The sequence below is a fragment of the Triticum aestivum genome, chromosome 4B (assembly GCF_018294505.1).
Source record: "Triticum aestivum cultivar Chinese Spring chromosome 4B, IWGSC CS RefSeq v2.1, whole genome shotgun sequence".
NCBI classification, from domain to species: domain Eukaryota; kingdom Viridiplantae; phylum Streptophyta; class Magnoliopsida; order Poales; family Poaceae; genus Triticum; species Triticum aestivum.
Window position 1 is genome coordinate 548,830,343 of NC_057804.1, and position 21,782 is coordinate 548,852,124.

Sequence of the window (21,782 nt, forward strand, 5' to 3'; positions counted from 1 at the left end):
AGAAGACGAAGAATCCCCAGGAGATGATCACGACGGTGATGCTGTACACAGTCATCATGTAGAAGATGCAGGGCATGATGATGATGCCGGCGGAGCAGACGACGCTGGACCATCGATGGGCTGGGTGCAGGACCCTCATATTCAAGAGCTGCTTCTCAAGCAGACGGATAACGCAAGAGCTGCCGCCCGAGAGAAAGCCAAGATGGATCAACTTGAGTTAGACGCGGTTACTCCATTGTATGAAGGATGCAGGCCCGAGGATACCCGCCTGAAAGTAACGCTCATGGCTCTGGAGATGAAGGTAAAACACAAAATGACCGACGCATGCTTCGACGAGAACATGTCATTCTGGCACGAACGTCTTCCCAAGGGGAACAAGTGCCCGACCAGTTTGGAGGAGGCAAAGAAAATCGTGTGTCCTCTGGATTTACCGCACGTGAAATACCATGTGTGCATGAACAATTGCATCATTTATCGGGACGAGCACGCGGAGTCTACCATATGTTCGGTGTGCGGTGTCACTCGATACAAGAAGAGGAAGAAAGCTCCTCGAAAAGTGGTGTGGTACTTTCCGATCACTCCTCGTCTGCAACGGTATTTTGTGGACCCTAAGGTAGCGAAGCTCCTGCGTTGGCACGCGGATAGGGAGGAGAAGAAGCGAGAAGATGACGCAAATGATCCGGAGATAGATAAAAAAGACAAGATGCTGAGTCACCCTAAGGATGCGAGCCAGTGGCAAGCGTTGAACTTCGAATACCCAGAATTAGGGAACGATCCAAGGAACATCATGCTGGGCGCGAGCACCGATGGAGTCAATCCGTTTGGCAGCCAGAGAAGCACACATAGCACCTGGCCTGTGTTTGTGTGGATGTACAACCTTCCCCCCTGGTTGTGCATGAAGAGGAAGTACATTCACATGAGTATGCTAATTGAAGGGCCGAAACAACCAGGGAACGACATCAATCTGTATCCGGGGCTGCTGAAAGAGGAGCTTGACACGCTGTGGAAAACGCCAGCCAATACGTGGGACGCCGCAGAGAAAGAATATTTCCCTATGAGAGCCGCACTGCTCACGACGGTGCACAACTATCTCGGTTATGGATATCTTGCCGGGCAGGTAGTCCACGGATTTTCTGGATGCGTAAGGTGCATGGATGACACAACGTATCGCCAGCTAGATAGAGATCCCGGGTCTTCGAAAACCGTGTTCATGGGACATCGAAGGTGGCTTCGCGACGATGACCCATGGAGGAAACGCAAGGATCTGTTCGATGGTGAAACCGAACCCCGAAAACGCCCGTGTACGAGGAGCGGCGAGGAAATAGACAAGCTGTTGAAAAATTGGAAAGACTGCCCACTGCCGGGAAAGAAGCAAAAGGTGCCAGAGCCGGGAAAGATGCGAAAGGCACCAGAGCCGCTGCTGAAGGTATGGAAAATGAGGTCTGTTTTCCGGGACTTGCCGTACTGGAAGATCCACCGTGTGCCTCACAGCCTTGATTTCATGCATATCACGAAGAACGTGTGCGAGAGTCTGCTTGGTACCCTGCTCAACATGCCAGAGAGGACCAACGATGGGCCGAAAGCAAGGGCAGACTTGAAATCAATGGGCATCAGGCAGGAGCTCCACGCTATACATGATGATGATGATGATGATGATGATGATGATGATGATGATGATGATGAGGCAAAGCAGGACACAGAAAGTCGTCGCAAAGGCAAAAAGGCCAAGAAGACCGGAAATGACTACCCTCCCGCGTGCTTCACTCTAAGTCAGGAGGAGATCGAGCATTTTTTCACCTGCCTCCTAGGAGTAAAACTTCCTTACGGTTACGCGGGGAAGATAAGCAGATACCTAGACCCAGCGAAGCAGAAGTTCAGCGGGATGAAGTCTCACGACTGTCACGTGCTGATGACGCAGATACTTCCAGTTGCAATCCGTGGGATCATGGACGCGCACGTCCGTGAAACTCTATTTGGCCTATGCAACTTCTTCGACGTCATCTCTCGGAAGTCGATTGGCGTGAGGCAACTCACAAGGCTGCAGGAAGAGATCGTGGTGATACTATGCGAGCTTGAGATGTACTTCCCGCCCGCATTCTTCGACGTTATGGTGCATCTGCTGGTCCATATAGTGGAGGATATCATCCAACTCGGGCCGACGTTCCTGCACAGCATGATGCCGTTTGAAAGGATGAATGGTGTCATCAAAGGATACGTTCGCAACATGTCACGTCCAGAAGGAAGCATAGCCAGGGGCTTTCTGACCGAAGAGTGCATCTCCTACTGCACGAATTATGTAGGCATCGAGAACCCCGTTAGTCTGCCCGTCAACAGGCACCTCGGCAGGCTCGCTGGATGGGGTCACCGTGAGGGTCGCCACGAAATGCATGTCGACTTCGAGGGTCGACCGCCGACTTTGAAAGAGCAAACCTAGTCGCGCTACAACACATAGACGTGGTCGATCCTTGGGTGGTAGAGCACAAAACATTTATTAAGAAGACGTACAATGACCGAGGCCAACAGAGGACGGACGGAGATATACTCAAAGAGCACAACTCATGTTTCACGCGTTGGTTCAAGCAGAAGCTTCTGTCGTACCCTTTACATGAGGATTCTTCCACGGAAGAACAACTCATATTCACCTTGTCACAGGGCGCCGAGCACAACCTGATGACCTATGAGGCGTACGATATCAATGGCTACTCATTCTACACCGAGGCCAAGGACATGAAGAGCGATGGTTATCAGAACTCCGGGGTAACGATGGAATCCTACACCGGTAACGACAAGGACAGATACTACGGAAGGATCAAGGAGATCTGGAAGCTGAGCTACGCTGGAGAGAAGGTCCCGATGTTCCATGTCAGATGGGCCAAGAACGTCATAAAAGAAGACCGGTATTTCACCACCATGGTTATACCCGAAGCCAAATCCAAGACCGCGGGCGCAAACGTCACCGCGAAAAATGAGCCATGGGTACTGGCTTCCCATGTGGACCAATGCTTCTTCATTACCGACCCGTCAAAGCCCAGTCGTGTTGTCGTGAGGAGAGGCAAAAGGAAGATCATCGGAATGGATGGAGTAGCCAATGAGCAAGACTTCGACAAGTATGGCGACCCGAGGATCGAACATGACGACGATGATGAAGTAGCAGCATACACCACAGGAAGAAGCAGGACCACCCTACCTAAAGGACGTCCGTTCCACAGAAGAACTCCATTTGCGAAAAAGAAGGGCAAGAAGATTGTGAACAGATAGCTAGCTAAGATCGATTGTATTTAAATCGTAACCTTCATTTCTCGATTGTATTTCATCGGCAGTTTTTGAACTATCATGAATATTTTTAAATTTCATGGACACTCGATCTCGATCCCCCTCCATCTCGATCGCTATCCCACCTTGCCAGATCCGGCCATCCCCCTCGCCGCCGAGCACCCCCCGGTCCACCGGCCGCCGCCGCCGACCCCCCGCACCCTCAATTCCCCTTCTCAACCGCTGCCGCCGACCCCCCGCACCCCTCCCCTACTCAACCGCCGCCGCCGACCCCCTGCACCCGACATTATTACTGTCCTATAAAAAAATATTACTGATATGATTTAAACAAGTTTGAACATATTTAAACACAAATAAGTATCAAACAACATTTTAAATGCATAAAAAAAATTAGTGGAGCCCGGGAATCGAACCCAGGACCTCCTAGTGTGAGAACTGGCTGCTGACCAGTTGAGCTAGTAGAGGGGACTTGACGTGGATCAGCTCAGGTGGTAGATAACCTGTTGGCTCGAGCAAAATACTAATGGCGCACCAGGGTGAGGTGCGCCATTAGCATGGATGTACTAATGGCGCACCGAGGGGTGGTGCGCCATTAGTATTGTGTCGCCCCCGCCCATCCATACTTCCTCCCGGCCCAAACCTATCGATCCCCTCTCTCTCCCTCGATCCCCTTCCCCTCTTCTCTCCCGACGCCGCTGCCCCGCCGCCTCGACGCCGCCCCGACGCCGCTGCCCCGCCGCCTCGACGCCGCCCCCACGTCACGACGCCGCCCTTGCCCCGATGCCTCAACGCCACCCCTTGCCCCTGCGCCCCTGCGCCTCGATGCCCGACGTCTCCAACCACCGCCTCGACGCAAGCAGAGGGGCTTCTCCACCCCCTCGACGCCAGGCAAGCAGAGCGGCTCCTCCTCCCCTTCGACGCCAAGCAAGCAGAGCGGCTCCTCCTCTCCCTCGATGCCAAGCCATGTGAGCTGCCCCCTCCCCCCTCGGCTGCTTGCTTCTATCCATCCTAACCCTAGCCCCTTCTCCATTGCAGCATCCCGCCACACTCCTCTCGAGGAGGAGAGGAGAGGAGAAACCCGCGCAGCGCCGTCATTTCCCGCACGGCCTCGGCACCGTCTCCTCCCCTCCAAGCTCCATTGAATCCAAGCTACTGCTAAGGTGAGCTTTTGCATCTGAATTCTCCTCCTCTCCTCCCCTCGGCACCTATGTACTCATTTTGCATCTGAATTTACTTTTTGGAAATATGGATTAACTTTCCTGAAATTTGAGCTTTTCTTAACTAATCAAGAACTCCCCTCTGTATGTGAAACACCTATGCATGACTAATTCTGCACGGCAACATGTCACTTCTATTTGCATTGATCCCCTGCACAACTATTTTTTCATGTTTCTGATGCGAACCTTAATTTGCATTGATGCCTTCCCGTTGTCATTTGGATAGGGCTTGTTTAGGTTTCTCACATGCAAGTTTATTTGGATCCATTGCACCTTTGCGTTACAAATTATGAAACTGATGCACTTTGTTTGGTGGGCTTTCGTGGAAATGTGCATCAACTTTCTTGAAAGTTAAGCTTGTCTTGACTCTTGACTAGGTGTAATTATGAACTGGACGCGCTTTATGACTAGATGGTGATGCTAGGTGTGCTGATGTATACTTGCTGTCAATTGGATCATGCTTCTTTAGGTTTCATTGGTCATGCTGTCAATTTTCTTGTGGAATGTGGGTGTCAATGCGTACTTTGATGTCAATTGGATCATTCTTCTTTAGGTTTCATTGGTTGGCCTGTTATTTTTTTTGCTGCCGTCTTTGTCTAGTAAAACTTCCTGATTAGGTTTCTGTTCAACCTCAGAATGCTTTCAGTTCTGTTTTGTCAGGCTGATATTGACTACACTGTTTAGTTTATACACTAGTTACCCAGAAAGTTGGTCTTCCTCCTAGCAAGAATATACAGTATTAGATAATACATGTTGGATAGTACTACTTGTCTATTTACAATGAGACATGGGGCCCGTGGTATCATTATGGGGCTGTGCTGCTGTATTATGCCTATAAAAACACTTGTTCGGTCAATTAAACAGGGCATTGAAAATTGACAGGGCATTTTTGTTTTCTATTGAACCTAAGCAATTTCATACGCTTGACAAAGTTGATGCTTTATTCCTGATGTATAATTTGTTTGTCACATGCTACTGTTGATCCCAAGTTTGATGCATAACAATTGTTGTATGAGTTCTCCAAATGAACAGGAGTACTCCTCTATTTTGATATGAAATCACCATGATAGGTCCACATGCTACTATTGTCAACATGATAAATTGTTTCAGTTAGTTACCTCTAAAACTATTCTTAATTAACTGATGATTTGCTACAACCAGTGCATGCATGCCTTTTTTCTTCTTCATTTTTAGTAAAGTGCTCTGTTCTGGGTCATGGACTTTGTGCCATGGACCAGTGCATGCATGCTGCTGCTGCTGTACTACTTGTCAAGTGATGCTGCTACTGCTATCTGCGAGTTGTTGCTGCTAGTTGTGATTTTGTCAAGTGATGCTGCTGCTACTTGTGATCTTCTAAAATAACCCCTTTCTTCTGAAACGTTGATTAATTTCCATTTCAGTTGAGAAATGGGACACTCCTAGGTCAAGAAAATTAGCAAAGGTCATGCCCAATTTTCTTGACCTAGAAGGTGCCCGATTCTCAACCGAAATAAAAATTAATTTGCTTTAGTGGTTGGATTAGTTTAGTATTTTATTCACACACTCAGACACCCTTGCTTGCCATGTGTGATAGAGAGATAGTGAGGGGAGACAATAAGCTATCTGCAACTTGATGAAGATTGGAGTATATCTTAATAAGTTTACCCTGTTGGGGCACATCACATACACACATTTGCTCAAGTCCACTCTGGCCCATGTAGAGCTGAAACCCAGTTTAGTTCCTTGTATCACTTGTCGCTGAAAACCGTTTGATTGTTTTCACGGAAATGATTTACAAGTTTAGCAAGTGATGAGCTGTGAGAATAACATATTCATTAGGGTAGGCGTCTCCTGCCCTATGCTGAATGTGGTGCAATTTTCGATGCAGATTCATAATTTGCAGCTTAGCTTATCTCTTGGCCCTCCAATTAAAATATAGGGGTTGACCTTCACCACGGCCGAAGCTTCTCTGCATCTATATATAATGGACATTCCCTAGCTTCTGAACAATCAACACAAAGCAGCAGGCCTGAGTGTCTCCAATAGTCATCCTTGTGTTTGTGTAGGTTTTCTTTCCTTGGTCCATTGAGCCTTCATTCATGGTTATGAATGATATGCAATGATCAGCCTGCTAGCGTTTATCCTCTCCGCGTGTTTGAACACCCTGCGGTGTAGTAAAAAGTAATTACAGATACACTCACCCACATAAGTATTCAACACAATGAAAAAATAGTACAAATTAAGGAAAGGCACTACCATTTCAGACGCTTGTCTTCTAAAAAGAAGAGCGAACTTTCTAGACACACCCCTCAAGAACTAGGTTACCCTGAGAACGTGGACTTGGACCTTAGAAACAACACACTAACAGGTTCTATCCCAAAACACCTAGGCAATATCACAAACATCTCTCAATTGTTCCTTGACAATGACCAACTTTTTGGCGACATTCATCGAGAATTAGGTTATTTGGTCAACTTAGAGATCTTGTTCCTTGACAATAACCAACTTTTTGACCAAACTTTGTTTCTATTTAGAGAGAAACATGGCCCACAACGATGAGGCCGGGGGTTTGGGCGGCAAGGCATTCTGGGAGCTGTCCCAGGAGATGGAGGAACAACCTCACTTGTATGAGGCCGCCGCCTTTCCCACTGATCCTGAGACCACTGATGGTGCCGCCGAGGATGACCACACTGATGCCACCACTGATGGTGCCGCCGAGGATGACACCACTGATGATGGCGGCGCCCGCACAGATGGCAGCCAACCGAAGAGGCAACGGAAGGACCGGCACCCGATCGTGCTCCTCACCCTCAAGGAGGAAGTTACTGAAGTGGACTCCAACGGGAATCCAATGGCACCCGAACGAATAGTCAAGGGGTACTCACTTCAGCTCGGGTGCATTGTCTGGAGCACCGTCTCGATCAACACCGAGAACCTGAGGCATCCTTACCGAGGGAATTTGCGCCACCTCCTCTTCACGAAGCTTCACGAACGATACAAGTTCCGCGCTGAATTTGCAAACACAAGCCTCAAAGGGAATAAAGTGAACAATGCTGCCCTCACGAAGATGAGCAAGGCCCTGTCTACTTGAAAAGCAATGTGAAGAAAATGATCGAGATAGGTGAGAGTTATCAGAAGATCAAGGAGAAAAATCCTTCGATCACCGAAGATGACTACAACGACTTCAAGATCAATTGCTCGAGCACCGCAAGCTCCCAATCAAGTGAGTGGGGGAAACAAATGCGGGAGCTGAATATAGGGGAACACACACTCGGTCCCGGCGGTTACAGAGAGGCGGAGCCTATATGGGACAAGGAGGAGGCGGACCGTCCCGAGCAAGGCCTACCGCCCCTCTTCGAGAAATACAGCGGTAACAAGCAGACCAGGAACTTTGTCAGGGCCCGGTACAAGAAGGACCCGAAAACAAAGGAGCTTACCACGAATCCGAAGACCAGGCAGCTTGAGCTTGTTCTGGTAAGGAATACACCCCCGCGTAATTAGCTCCATATGGTTGCATTCTAATTAATGAAGCCAAATTTCTAAATGGTTCACATTCCTTCCGCAGGCGACTGAAAGCAGTAGCGCGGGGTCGACTAAGAGCAACCCTTGGGACACCACTCTAAATAGGGCGTTGAATGTAATGAAGAACAAGGATAAGCTCAGTAAGCCGACGTCACCTGGTCGTGTGGCCGGCAAAGGCTTGTCGACAAAATGGGGGTCATAATATACCGCTGGTGTGCGGAAGGAGAAAAAGACCAGCTCGGAAAGCCAGGCGCGAGAGGTTCAAGAACTCAAGGCACAGGTGGCGCGGATTCCGGAGATTGTCCAAGAGCAAGTGGAACAACGACTCGGAGCGACGATCACCGCCCTTGTGCCTACCTTGATCTCGGGGTTGAGTGCGTGGATTGCGGGTGGCCAACAGGGGCCGCCCCCGATTCCTAGATTCACGGCCAGCAACTCGCATAATGCGATGGCGGGGCCATTGGTGCCTCCGGCGGAGGCGGCATTGGTGTCTCCGACGCCGGCACGGGAGCTTAATGCACCCGAGTGTACGCCGGCCGGCACCTCTTCAGCAAGCGGCCCCTCCGTCAACTGCACGCCCGCCGTTGGCGGTGCGTCGACATTAGCCGAGCTCGACGCCATCATCACGGTAACTAATTAAGCCTCTCTCGGCCGAGGACTTCATCTCCTTGCCTTTGACTGGGCATCCCTGATGCCTTACATGTTTTTGCAGGGCGCCGCCGACGTTCCGTGCACTCTCCTCCACTTCGTGAACAACGAGTTGGTCGATGTCGCCAAGGGCAAAATTGTTCAACCAGGTAACCCCTTGTTCCACGGTACCCAGATGCCACCCAACTTGTTTAGGGTTCAACTGGTTCGGGTGCTGCCAGACTGCGATGACTTGTTACCTCCGATTCGACCCGTCGGGGCTGACGATGAAGACGTGATGACCCTCAGCGCCTGCCTGAGCTAGCCCCTGCTTTGGCCGAAGAGCCAGATTCGTTTGGGGGCGGGGGACACCACCCCAAAGACAACACCACCAGTCGTGCCGGCGCCAAGTCGGCCCCATGGCAAGACCGCCGTAACGGTGCCGGACATCCCTATGCCACTGGATCCAAACATGCATATGGCACAGGATCAGAACGACGACGACGACGACGATGATACATTTGGCAACGTCGATCAGTACTTTGCCGATCATGGGTACGATGGCGACTTCATGGGGCCTCCTTCTCAAGAACCAAACCCAACAAAAGACGTGTGCGATCTAGCTGGTACCGCGGAGAATCCAAGTTGCAACAGGCGCCGTCTGGCGTTCAGCTCTCAGGAGATGCCTCCAGCTGCCGACTTCACCGAGCCTCAGATAGGCGAGGTGCGAAATATTATCAGCCCCAACACACTCAAGAAGGCGGTCTGTGAGCAGAACTCGGTCCCATTACAGGAGAAGAAGAAGGCACGCAAAATAAAGACTAAGAAGGGTGCGAGCCAGCCGGCACTGAGTACGATCCGTGCTCAGGACGGGCCACCTTCACCGCAGGATATCTCGAGGAGGGTGCATGTGGCGGGTAGGGCGATGCTACCGACAAATATGCTCAATGCTGCAACCGGTGCTATGCGGAGTCTGCATGACAGTGTTCTTTCTTTGGAGAAGCGGCGTCTCAGAGAGAAGGATGTGGCATACCCGGTTTTCGCGGCCAAGGTGCCAGAGGGCAAGGGCTTTGTGGATAACTCCATCGGGCGTACGATCGTCCTGCATTTTGATGACATCCACGCTATGTTGAACCTTCATCCGCTGCACTACACCTTCGTTCGGCTATTTTCGCTGAGTATGGAGATGCGGATCATTCGCGACAAGACCCCGGACATCGTGATAGTCGACCCCTTCTACATGCGTGCCAAGATCTTGGGCAGCGCTGGGGACCGGCAAGTCACGAGTTCTTACCTCGAAGGCGTCATTCTGGCAAACCAAGATAAGGATAACTTCCTCGTGCCTTACTTTCCCGAGTAAGTCCTCCCCTCAACAAGCCCGTAACATATGAATTCTTACATTTCGATCATTTTTCTTTTAACATTCCGTGTTTTCTGCAGTGACACACGTTGCACGCTCAACCTCCTAAGCCCCAAATATTCCATGGCCACGTATTTCGACCCGGACCGTCAGTCGAACATAGACTACACAAATGTCAAGAAGGTTCTTGATGACGTTCTCCCCGGCTACGCCAAATCTGGAGGCACCTTCACCAGGCCTATTCGTAAGTACGGCAAGCACGTGTTCTCCCACAATACGACGTTCTGCTGCGTCAAGCAGCCGCCTGGCGGTCAGAAGGGTGCCTACTATGCCATCCATCACATGCGGGCGATCGTACGGGACCATCATCAACTTCTGCTACCGAGTAAACTCAAAGATTGGGCAAAGAGCGTGTCGGCAATCCAGGACGCGGACCTCCGACAAGATTTCTTTCGCATCCAGTCGGAGTTTGCGGAAATCATCCATCAAGATGTCCTTCGTACCTCGAGGCACTTCTACCTCAACAATCAACCGTCCAATAGTGACATCGACACAATGCTACAAATGCAGGCTGACAACAACCGTTACTTCATGACTCCCACGATAGATGGCGGCTTCATCCACACTCCGGTCAATTGAGTCGAGTCGAAAGCAGTGATGCTGTGTCTAGTTCTGAAACATCGATTGGCTCATGTTGTAATTAAACTTTAATGAACTTGTAGTATGTCTCTTTGGTTTCGAGAGTCGTTCAACTTAGATGTAATCGATGCTATTAATGTCTTGCTTTTCTCTTCCGATCATTCTGTTGCATACTTATATATTGCTTATGTATTGTCTGTGAATTGGTACTAACGTTTCGTTTGGCTAGTGCATAGCGATGCCGACGCATGTCGTGTACAAGGGTAAGGTTCCCGGAGTCTACGATGACTGGGAGGAGTGTCGGAGACAGGTTCACCGATTCAGCGGTAACAGTTACAAAGGGTACACCACTAGGGCCGAGGCCGAATCTAGATACGCCCGCTATCTAGCGGGAGAGGGGAGGGAGCGTTGGAGGAACCGGATGAAGACGAGTTTCATCGTGATGATGCTCATCGTGATGACCGCAGCTCTCTTCTATGTGATGGTAGTTTAGATGATCGATATCGACTTGTAATGTGAAGACAAACTCGCTACTCGCGGTCTCGAGACTTGTAATATAATGTTCTATCTTTGTTCAGTCTTTTCAATTCGGAGACTAATATGATGAATTGTATTCGGAGACTAATATGATGAATTGTATTCAAAGACTAATCTTCTATTGTATTCGATCAATCTGTTGTTGATGTGTGCTGTCTATATTTTGTCAAATTATACATTTTGTAACCCGTGCAAAAAAAAGAAAATAAAAAATAAAAAAAACCTAATATTCATACTAATGGCGCATCACATGACAGTGCGCCATTAGTATGACAGTGCATACTAATGGCGCATCACTGGGTAGTGCGCCATTAGTATGCCGCGGTTACTAATGGCACATCCAGTGGCGGTGCGCCATTAGTATGCCAAAGCACCTGGGTATACATGGCCCCTGGGAGGCATACTAATGGCGCACCCTGGCCTATACTAATGGCGCACCCGTGGTGCGCCATTAGTATACCAGATACTAATGGCGCACCAGGTGGTGCGCCATTAGTAAAAATTACTAATGGCGTGCTATTAATGGCGCACCACAGATGCGCCATTAATGGCCATATTAGGTGCGCCATTAGTAGGGGTTTTTCTAGTAGTGTCAAAGGTTAACTTCTCGGCCCTAGAATCGTGCTGATCTCCAAAGTCCACTTCTAGCTCAATCTTGCCTACAGGGTATGCCGACTTACCAGGCAGCACTCCATGGAAAACAATATTGGATGGCTTAAGATTTTTATTGGTTAACCCCATGCGACTAAAAGTTTCATAATAAAGGATATTAATGCTGCTACCTCCATCCATGAGTACCTTAGTGAACTTGTATCGACCCGGGGCGGGTGATCCACTCGACTCCACATAATGGGCCGCTCAGACCATCGCAAGTAATGGGGAACTACCGGCTCAACAGCATTCACAGCCCTCTTATGAAGCTTCTGGTCCCGGTTGCATAGACTTGTAGTGTAGACATGGTATTGCCCGCTATTTAACTGCTTTGGGTGACTTTGATATCCAGACTGCTGCTGACCCCCTTGACTGGATTGTTGATTGTAATTATCCTGATTACCTTGATTGTAACCACCCTGATTAACTTGATGGTGTTGGTGACCCTGGAAGCCAGAATTAGAACTGCCACCTCCATAACCCGGGCCATGAAAACCGCCGCCACAAGAACCTAAGCCGCCGCCCAACCCATGGTTGTTTTGGAATAAATTAGAGTTTTTGAAAGCCCTCATGATTGTACTATCTTTCCAAGGGTGAGTGGATGGCCTCTCCTTCGTACCGTGCTTTGGGCAGGGCTCATTCAACAACTGCTCAAGAGTGGGACCTGATCCACCATTCTGAGGAGGCGGCTTCCCCTTACGATGCTGACCATTGTTCTGCGTACTGGTATTAGCTACAAAATTCGAGTTGCGATCAGCCTTGTGTTTGCCGTTGCTCCCCTGACTGACCGCGTTATGCTGCAGACCCTTGGTATTGCCACTCTTCTTTCCCTTTCTCGTCTTTTCATCATCAGACTCGAGGTCCTCGGTACCATCAGAGTTAGCATATTTAATTACAGCCGCCATCAGCTGCCCCATATTATTGCAATCGCGCTTGAGTCGCCCCAACATTTGCTTAAGAGGCAAAAATGGCAATTTTTCTCCAACATTGGAACTGCAGAGCCAGCATTGATGTTGTTAGATGAGTGTATAGTAGCCTTGACCCGGCGCACCCAATAGGTCATTGATTCACCTTCCTCTTGGGCACAAGCAGATAAATCCACAGTTGACATGGGTTGTTTGCATGTATCTTTAAATTTCTGGATAAACCGGGCCTTCAGCTGACCCCATGACTCGATGGAGTTGGCAGACATCCCTTTTAACAAAGTATGGTCCGTCCCCTCTAGCATCATGGTGAAGTATTTAGCACACGCGGCATCCCTGACCTCCAACAGTTCCATGGCCATCTCATAACTCTCAATCCTCACCTTAGGGGGTAAGTCGGCTGTGTAGTTAGGCACTTTACGAGGTCCTTTGAAATCCTTGGGCAAACCCTCATTACGTAGAGCCGACACCAAATAGGGTACACTTGTAGTTCTAGAGGTCACGCCTGCCTGCACTGAAGTTGTTGGGTAAACCGGAAGGGACTGGTGTGCCGCCCGCTGAGACGCCTGCTCAGCCTCCTGACACACTCTGTCCTGACCGACCAAGTCATGAGCTCCATCACGTGCCGGGTCATGCCCTCGTGGCTGGTTACGACGCTGCTCATTGCTTGAAACGGCCGGTGAGCCATGTGTTTGCTATAACTCCGACTTGAGCGAGGGGTCGAATGAATCCTATCCCGACTGTAAGAATATGCATCCTGTTGCACCAATGCAGTTTGAAGAAGCTCCCTAGCCCTTCATGTTTCAACCGCCGCTAGAGAGTCACCATCTACTGGGAGTGCCGCAGCTGTGTCGCCGCAGCAATCATGTTATCCAAAGGGTTGGAATAATGACCCGGTGGTGTTGGCACATGTTCAGGCGGAGTATCATTCAAATGAGGTGGCTCTGTCACGTGTGGCTGAACCGGCATTCTGGCCCCAGGTGTTGCAACCCGGTTTGTCTGTGGCGGGATACTGCTCCCCGCTCTAGGGCATGCAAAAGAGGTTTCTCGCCTCGTTAACCGGAGGTAGACGAGACTTGTGCCTCCTCCTCATGATTTCATTTGAAGCATTTTGATCCGTCGCAAGCCAGAAAGCCTCGGACTGAATTTGCTGGGCCTGAGTATCCAGGGTAGCAAGCTTTTCGGCTATCCTAACATCCTCTGCCGCCAGGTCTTCGTTGGCTAGTGCTACCTCATCATGTAACTTTGCAATCTCTGCATTATGCTGAGCTTGATTCACCGGTTTGACCTCTGCTATCAACAGATCTGTTAGTTTATCCATTCAATCCGTCAAAACTGGAGCCAGGGGGTGCACAGGGCCTCCTGCCCCGGCTGGCGTCGCCGCTGCTGACCCGGAGATTATTGTCGCTGCAGTTGAGGAGTTGTAACCAGGCTGTGTACCGGCCATGAAGATCGCGACCCTGTTCTTCGGCTCATAGGGGTCCAAAATACTGTCGCCATCAGAACAGCCCCCAAGCCTGCCATCTTGCAGTTGACACAATGAAGTAGTCTAGCTTGTGGACGACTCACCATCAGAATTGATGGCCGTCTCACCGCCAAACATAGATCCTTCATCAAATTCCGCTCCATGGATGAATCCCACGAAGGCACGTTTCACGGCGGGCTGAGCTCGGGCGGGTCTTGCACGCTGAGCCGTCTTGATGATGTCGGTGCAGATGTCCGGCTCAGGGCCCAGATCGCCAATCTTGCCGATGAAGACGTGGATTCCGCCGAAGGGGACCCGGTACCCATACTCAATTGATCCGTCCTAGGGGCCCCAGCCTGCATCGTCAATGTAGAGCTTGCTACGACGACTCTTAGTCATCCGGCCCATAGTGTATGCCTTGATCCCTTCGAAGCTGCCCTCTAAGAACTTGAAACCACCGTGCGCTAGCCCCACAGTGGGCGCCAACTATCGTGGAATAGTCATGGCAGATGTCCTAGTGTGAGGACTTAGTCGTGGAGCCATTGCAAATAGGTTAGCTTAAAGAGGTTAAACGGGACAAAGGACATAGGAGTTCATACTAGTTCGTCCCCTTGTGGTGAAGGTAAAGGCCTAATCTAGTTTGAGGTGGTATTGCTTATGTATCGATTACTAGGGAGCGAATCCGCTTGACCTAGCTTTCGATCTATTGTTTCTTGTCCTGAACCATTGTCTGGTCGACCCTTTATATACACAGGTTGACGCCCAGTGGGTCACGGAGTACCGGTCGGCTCATAGACAACGTGTCCGGCTCGGTGACTAACTATACATGCCTTACAATTCAAGTTATACATATATGGTGGTTTACTCTTACGGGCTTAAGTCGCCTTGGGCCTTGGGCCGTTACCTATGAACCGCCATCTTCAATGTCCTCGTGGACTTCATATCATGAATCACCATAGGTATAACCCGGCCTCCTGGGCGGGTCATACGTAATAGTTATATCCCCAACACCTTGGTAAGGCTTGTTGCCGGGCGTGACTCTGGTAGCCTTCTGCTACTTGTTAGTTTGAGCGTCTTGTCTTGATATCCCTTGTTCCTATCTTGCTTCCCACCGTCGCCCCTGCTTTGCCAAGCTCTTCTGCAGGCATGGCTGCGACCATCCGTGCACAAGTAAGGGGTACAGAAGTACACACACTTTTGTACACCAAAACTAGTTGGCCAAACCAAATCAATAGATCAGAGAGAAATACAAAGCTATTTAATTCGTGCATAAAAGAGTTTAGAGAAGACTCAACTAATATTCATAGATAATCTGATCATAGACCCACAATTCATCGGATCTCAACAAACACACCACAAAATAAGATTACATAGGATAGAACTCCAAACACATCGAGCAGAACATTGTATTGAAGATCAAAGAGAGAGAAAAAGCCATCGAGCTACTAGCTATGGACACGTAGGTCTGTGGTAAACTACTCATACATCATCAAAGGGCAGCAAGGTTGGTGTAGAGGCCCTCCGTGATCAAACCCCCCTCCGGAAGATTGCAGGAAAAGGCCCCAAGATGGGATCTCATGAGAACAGAAGCTTGAAGTGGCGGAAATGTATTTTTGTGGACGCTTCTGATGTAGATGGAATATTTGAGGATTTATAGTGCTAGAGTTAGGATAAGGGGAGTCCCGAGGGGCCCACAAGCCCTGAGGGTGCCTCTTGCGGCGCGTCCAGGAGGCTTGTGGCCTCCTCGTGGCTCATGTGGCCTCCTCTCCAAGTCTCGTGTGTTTCTTCTGGTCCAACAAAAATCATCGCAAATGTTTTATTTTGTTTGGACTCTTTCCTTTCTAAATAAGTCAAAAACAAGGAAAAACAACAACTAGCGTTGGGCACTAGGTTAATAGGCTATTCCCAAAAATGACAAAATAGTACCAAAATGCATATAAAACATCCAAAACAGATAATATAATAGCATGGAACAATCAAAAATTATGGATACGTTGGAGATGTATCAAGCATCCACAAGCTTAATTCCTGCTCGTCCTTGAGTACGTAAATGATAAAAAAAGAATTTTTGATGTGGAATGCTACCTAACATATTTATCAATGTAATCTTCTTTATTATGGCATGAATATTCAAATCCATAAGATTCAAAACAAAAGTTTAATATTGACATAAAACAATAATACTTCAAGCATACTAATAAAGCAATCATGTATTCTCAAAATAACATGGCCAAACAAAGTTATCCCCACAAAATCATATAGTCTGGCTATGCTCCATCTTCATCACACAAAGTATTATATCGTGCACAACCCCGATGACAAGGCAATAAATTGTTTCATACTTTTAGTGTTCTCAAACCTTTTCAACTTTCACACAATACATGAGTGTGAGCCATGGATATAACACTATAGGTGGAATAGAATATGGTGGTTGTGGAGAATACTAAAAGAAGGAGATAGTTTCAGATCAACTAGGCAAATTAATGAGCTATGAAGGTGCCCATCAATAGATATCAATGCAAGTGAGTAGGGATTGCCATTTAACAGATGCACTAGAGCCATAAGTTTATGAAAGCTCAAAAAGAAACTAAGGGTGTGCATCCAACTTTCTTGCTGAAAAACATAGGGAAATTTGAGGAAGCTCGTCATTGGAATATACAAGCCAAGTGATATAGTGAAAATTTTCCACTAGTATATGAAAGTAGTAAAATAGGAGACTCTCTATCACGAAGAACATGGTGCTAGTTTGAAGCACAAATGTGGAAAAATGATAGTAACATTGTCCCTTCTCTCTTTTTCTCTCATTTTTTTTCTCCTTTTCTATTTTTTTCTTTTGGCTTCTTTGGCATTTTTTTATTCTTCGTCTGGAGCCTCATCCTGACTTGTGGGGGAATCATAGCCTCCATCATCCTTTCCTCACATGGGAGAATGCTCTAAGAATGATGATCATCACACTTTTATTTACTTACAAATCAAGAATTACAACTTGATACTAGAACAAAGATATGACTCTATATGAACGCCTCATGCATATGAGAAGAATACGCTGGGTTTAATGCACCGGCGAAAGTTGGGCGGTACTAGAGAGGCTAGAAGTGGTGGAAGGGTGAGAGTGTGTATAATCCATGGACTCAACATTAGTCATAAACAACACACATACTTATTGCAAAACTTTATTAGCCCTCAAAAAAAGTACTAATACGCATGCTCCTAGAGGGATAGATTGGTAGGAAAAGACCATCGCTCATCCCTGACCGCCACTCATGAGGAAGACAATAAAAAATAAATCATGCTCTAACTTCATCACATCATGGTTCACTGATATGTCTCCAACATATCTATTATTTTTGATTGTTCCATGCTGTTATATTATCATTATTGGATGTTTTACTATCATTTTATATCGTTTCTTGGTACTAACATATTGACATAGTGCCCTGTGCCAGTTGTTGTTTTCTCCAACATAGTGCCCTATCGCAGGAAATCAATACCAAATGGAGTCCAAAGGCAGCGAAACTTCTCAAGGATTTTTTGGGCCAAAAGACATCCTGTGGGCTAAGGAAGCACCTGGGGGGAGCCCCGAGGGGGGCAACACCCACCAGGGCGCGCCAGGAGGCCCAGGCATGCCCTAGTGGGTTGTGCCCACCTTGGGTGCCCCCTAAACCACCTCTTTGCTTTATAAATACCCCAATATTCCAGAAACCCTAGGGGAGTCGACAAAAATCAATTCCAGCCGCAACAGAGTCCAAAATCACCAGATCCAATCTAGACACCATCATGGAGGGGTTCACCACTTCCATTGGTGCCTCTCCGGCGATGAGTGAATAGTTCTTTGTAGACCTACGGGTCCGTAGTTAGTAGCTAGATGGCTTCCTCTCTCTCTCTCTCTTGATTATCAATACAATGGTTCATTGGAAATCCATATGATGTAAGTCTTTTTGCGGTGTGTTTATTGGCATCCAATGAACTTTGAGTTTATGATCAGATCTATGTTTTTATCCATGAAAGTTATTTGATCTCTTATATGCAAGATTCCTTATAGCCTCGTATTTCTTCTCTGATGTTTGGGTTTTGTTTGGCCAACTTGATCTATTTATCTTGCAATGGGAAGATGTGCTTTGTAGTGGGTTCAATCTTACGGTGCTTGATCCTAGTGACAGAAGGAGAACCGACACGTTTGTATTGTTTCTACTAAGGATAACAAGATGCGGTCTATATCCACATAAATAGATAAACGGATCTTGTCTACATCATGTCATTGTTCTTATTGTATTACTCCGTTTTTCCATGAACTTAATACACTAGATGCATGCTGGATAGCGGTCGATGTGTGGAGTAATAGTAGTAGATGCAGGCACGAGTCGGTCTACTAATCTTGGACGTGATGCCTATATAATGATCATTGCCTAGATATCGTCATGATTATTTGAAGTTCTATCAATTGCCCAACAGTAATTGTTTTCCCACCGTTTGCTAGTTTCCTCGAGAGAAACCACTAGTGAAATCTATGGCCCCCGGGTCTCTTTTCATCATATTTGCCTTTGCGGTCTATTTTTCCTTTGCATTTATTCTCAGATCTATTAAACCAAAAATACAAAAATACCTTGCTGCAATTTATTTGTTCCGCGATCTATTTATCCTATCTACCAATTTTACCTCATGTTATTTGCCAATCTAGAAGCGCCGAACCCTAAAGGGATTGATAACCCTTTTAACACGTCAGGTTGCGAGTATTTGTTATTTGTGTACACGTGTTTTTTACGTAGTGCAAGGAGGTTCTCCTACTGGTTCGATAACCTTGGTCTCATCACTGAGGGAAATACCTACCGTCGCTATACTGCATCATCCCTTCCTCTTTGTGGAAATACCGATGTAGTTCTACCATACATCAAAAGGAATTTCTGGCGCCATTGCCAGGGAGGATCTTCAACTTCAACCAGGTTCGTAATCACAAATATCATCTCCTCGCAATTTACATTATTTTTCATTTGCCTCTCGTTTTCCTCTGCCCAACTTCACAAAAATTTGCCGTTCTATTCGCCTTTTTCATTTGCCGTTTTGTCGTCAGATCTGTTTTTGAGTGCAATCTTGTTGTCAAGTCATCATGACTCAAGACAACACCAAGTTGTGTGATTTCTCAAATACCAACAATAATGATCTTACTAGCTCTCCGATCGCTCCTCCCGCCACTAGTGCGGAGGCTTTAGATATTAATTCTGCTTTGCTGAATCTCGTTATGAAAGATCAATTTGCCCGTACTCCTAATGAGGATGACGCGTCCCATCTTAACGTATTCATGGAATTATGCGATATGCAAAATAAAAAAGATGTGGACAATGATGTTGTGAAGTTGAAATTATTTCCATTTTCTTTGTGAGATCGTGCAATAATTTGGTTTTCTTCTTTGCCTCACAATAGTATCGATTCTTGGAACAAGTGCAAGGATGCTTTTATCACTAAGTATTTTCTGCCCGCAAAATTTATTTCCCTTAGAACCCAGATCATGAATTTCAAGCAACTTGAACATGAGCATGTTGCACAATCTTGGTAAAGGAAGAAATTGATGCTAAGGAATTTCCCAACTCATGGGTTAAATCTTTGGGTGATCATACAAATTTTTTAAGAGGGATTGAATTTTGTTTCTCGTAATCTTTTAGATTCTGCCGCGGGGGCTACTTTTATGGAAATTACTTTGGGTGACTCTACTAAATTGCTAGACAATATTATGGCAAACTACTCACAATGGCATACCGAAAGAGCTCCTACTAGTAAAGAAGTCAATTCGGTAGAAGAAATAAATTCTTTGAGAGAAAAAGTTGATGCTCTTATGAAGTTGGTTGCTAATAAAAGTGCTCCTATTTATTTTAATGATGTGCCATTGTCTACTTTGATTCAGCAAAATAGTGATGCCATAGATGTGAATTTTGTCTCGCGAAACAATTTCAATGACAATGCTTATAGATGCAATTTTAATCCTAGGCCTTTCCCTAGTAATTCCTCTAATAATTATGGTAATTCCTATGGTAATCCAACCTATAATAATAGAAACATCTCTGATCTTGAGAGCAATATTAAAGAATTTATCAATACACAAAAATCTTTCAACACTTTGATAGAAGAAAAGTTGAATAAAATTGATGATTTGCCTAGAAGTGTTGATAGAATTTCTCATGATGTAGAAACTCTCAAGATGAAAAATTTTGTGCCTAAATTGAAGAATCAATTAAAGCTTTTTATGTTTCTATGGATGAAAGTAACAAAAGAACAGCTCTGCTTAGAGCTAAAATAGAACTTTTAGAAAGAGTGTTTTCTAGTGATTACTATCAGAAAAGTGATGAAGATCTTAAAATGCTTGGTGTTTCTTCTATTGATTATTTGTTTAGTAAAATTGAAGAGTCAGCTTTATTTAGAAGGCGTCCCTATGATTCAGAGGTTGAAAATATTGTTGATTGTTTTTATAAAAGTGGGTTTGAAGAGGTCAAGACTTTAACTAGTGATGTGCCCACTACTTTGGATTACAAAGACTGTAATTATGATAGTTGCTCCTTGGTTGATTGTATTTGTTTGTTCCAATCCATGATAAATTCACCCCATGCTTATGAAAAAAATAAAGCTTTTACTAAACAGATCGAGGGACGTCATCGAGTTGAACGTGTGCCGAACTCGGAGGTGTCATATGTTCGGTGCTAGATCAGTTGGATCGTGAAGATGTTCGACTACATCAACCACGTTAACATAACACTTCTGCTTTCGATCTACGAGGGTACATGGACACACTCTCCCCCTCTCGTTGCTATGCATCTCCTAGATAGATCTTGCATGATCGTAGGATTTTTTTTTTAAATTGCATGCTACTTTCCCCAACAGTGGTATCAAAGCCAGGTCTATGCGCAGACGATATGCACGAGTCGAACACAAAGAGTTGTGGGTGATAATAGTCATCCTACTTACCACCAACGTCTTACCTTGATTCGGCGGTATTGTTGGATGAAGCGGCCCGGACCAACATTACATGACCACTTTCATGATACCGGTTCTACCGATGTGCTTTGCACACAGGTGGCTGGCGGCTGTCTGTTTCTCCAACTTTAGTTGAATCGAGTTTCACTATGACCGATCCTTGTTGAAGGTTAAAACATCACACTTGATGAAAAATCGTTGTGGTTTTGATGCATAGGTAAGAACAGTTCTTGCTAGAAGACCATAGCAGCCACGTAAAACTTGCAACAACAAAGTAGAGGACGTCTAACTTGTTTTTGCAGGGCCTGTTGTGATGTGATATGGTCAAGACATGATGTGATATAAATTGTTGTATGATATGATCATGTTTTGTAACAAAGTTATCGGCAACTAGAAGGAACCATATGGTTGTTTCTTTATTGTATGAAATGCAATCGCCATGTAATTACTTTACTTTATCACTAAGTGGTAGCGATAGTCATTGAAGCAATAGTTGGCGAGATGACAACGATGCTACAATGAGGATCAAGGTGTCAAGCCGGTGACAATGGAGATCATGATGGTGCTTTGGAGACGGAGATCAAAGGCACAAGATGATGATGGCCATATCTTGTCACATATTTTGATTG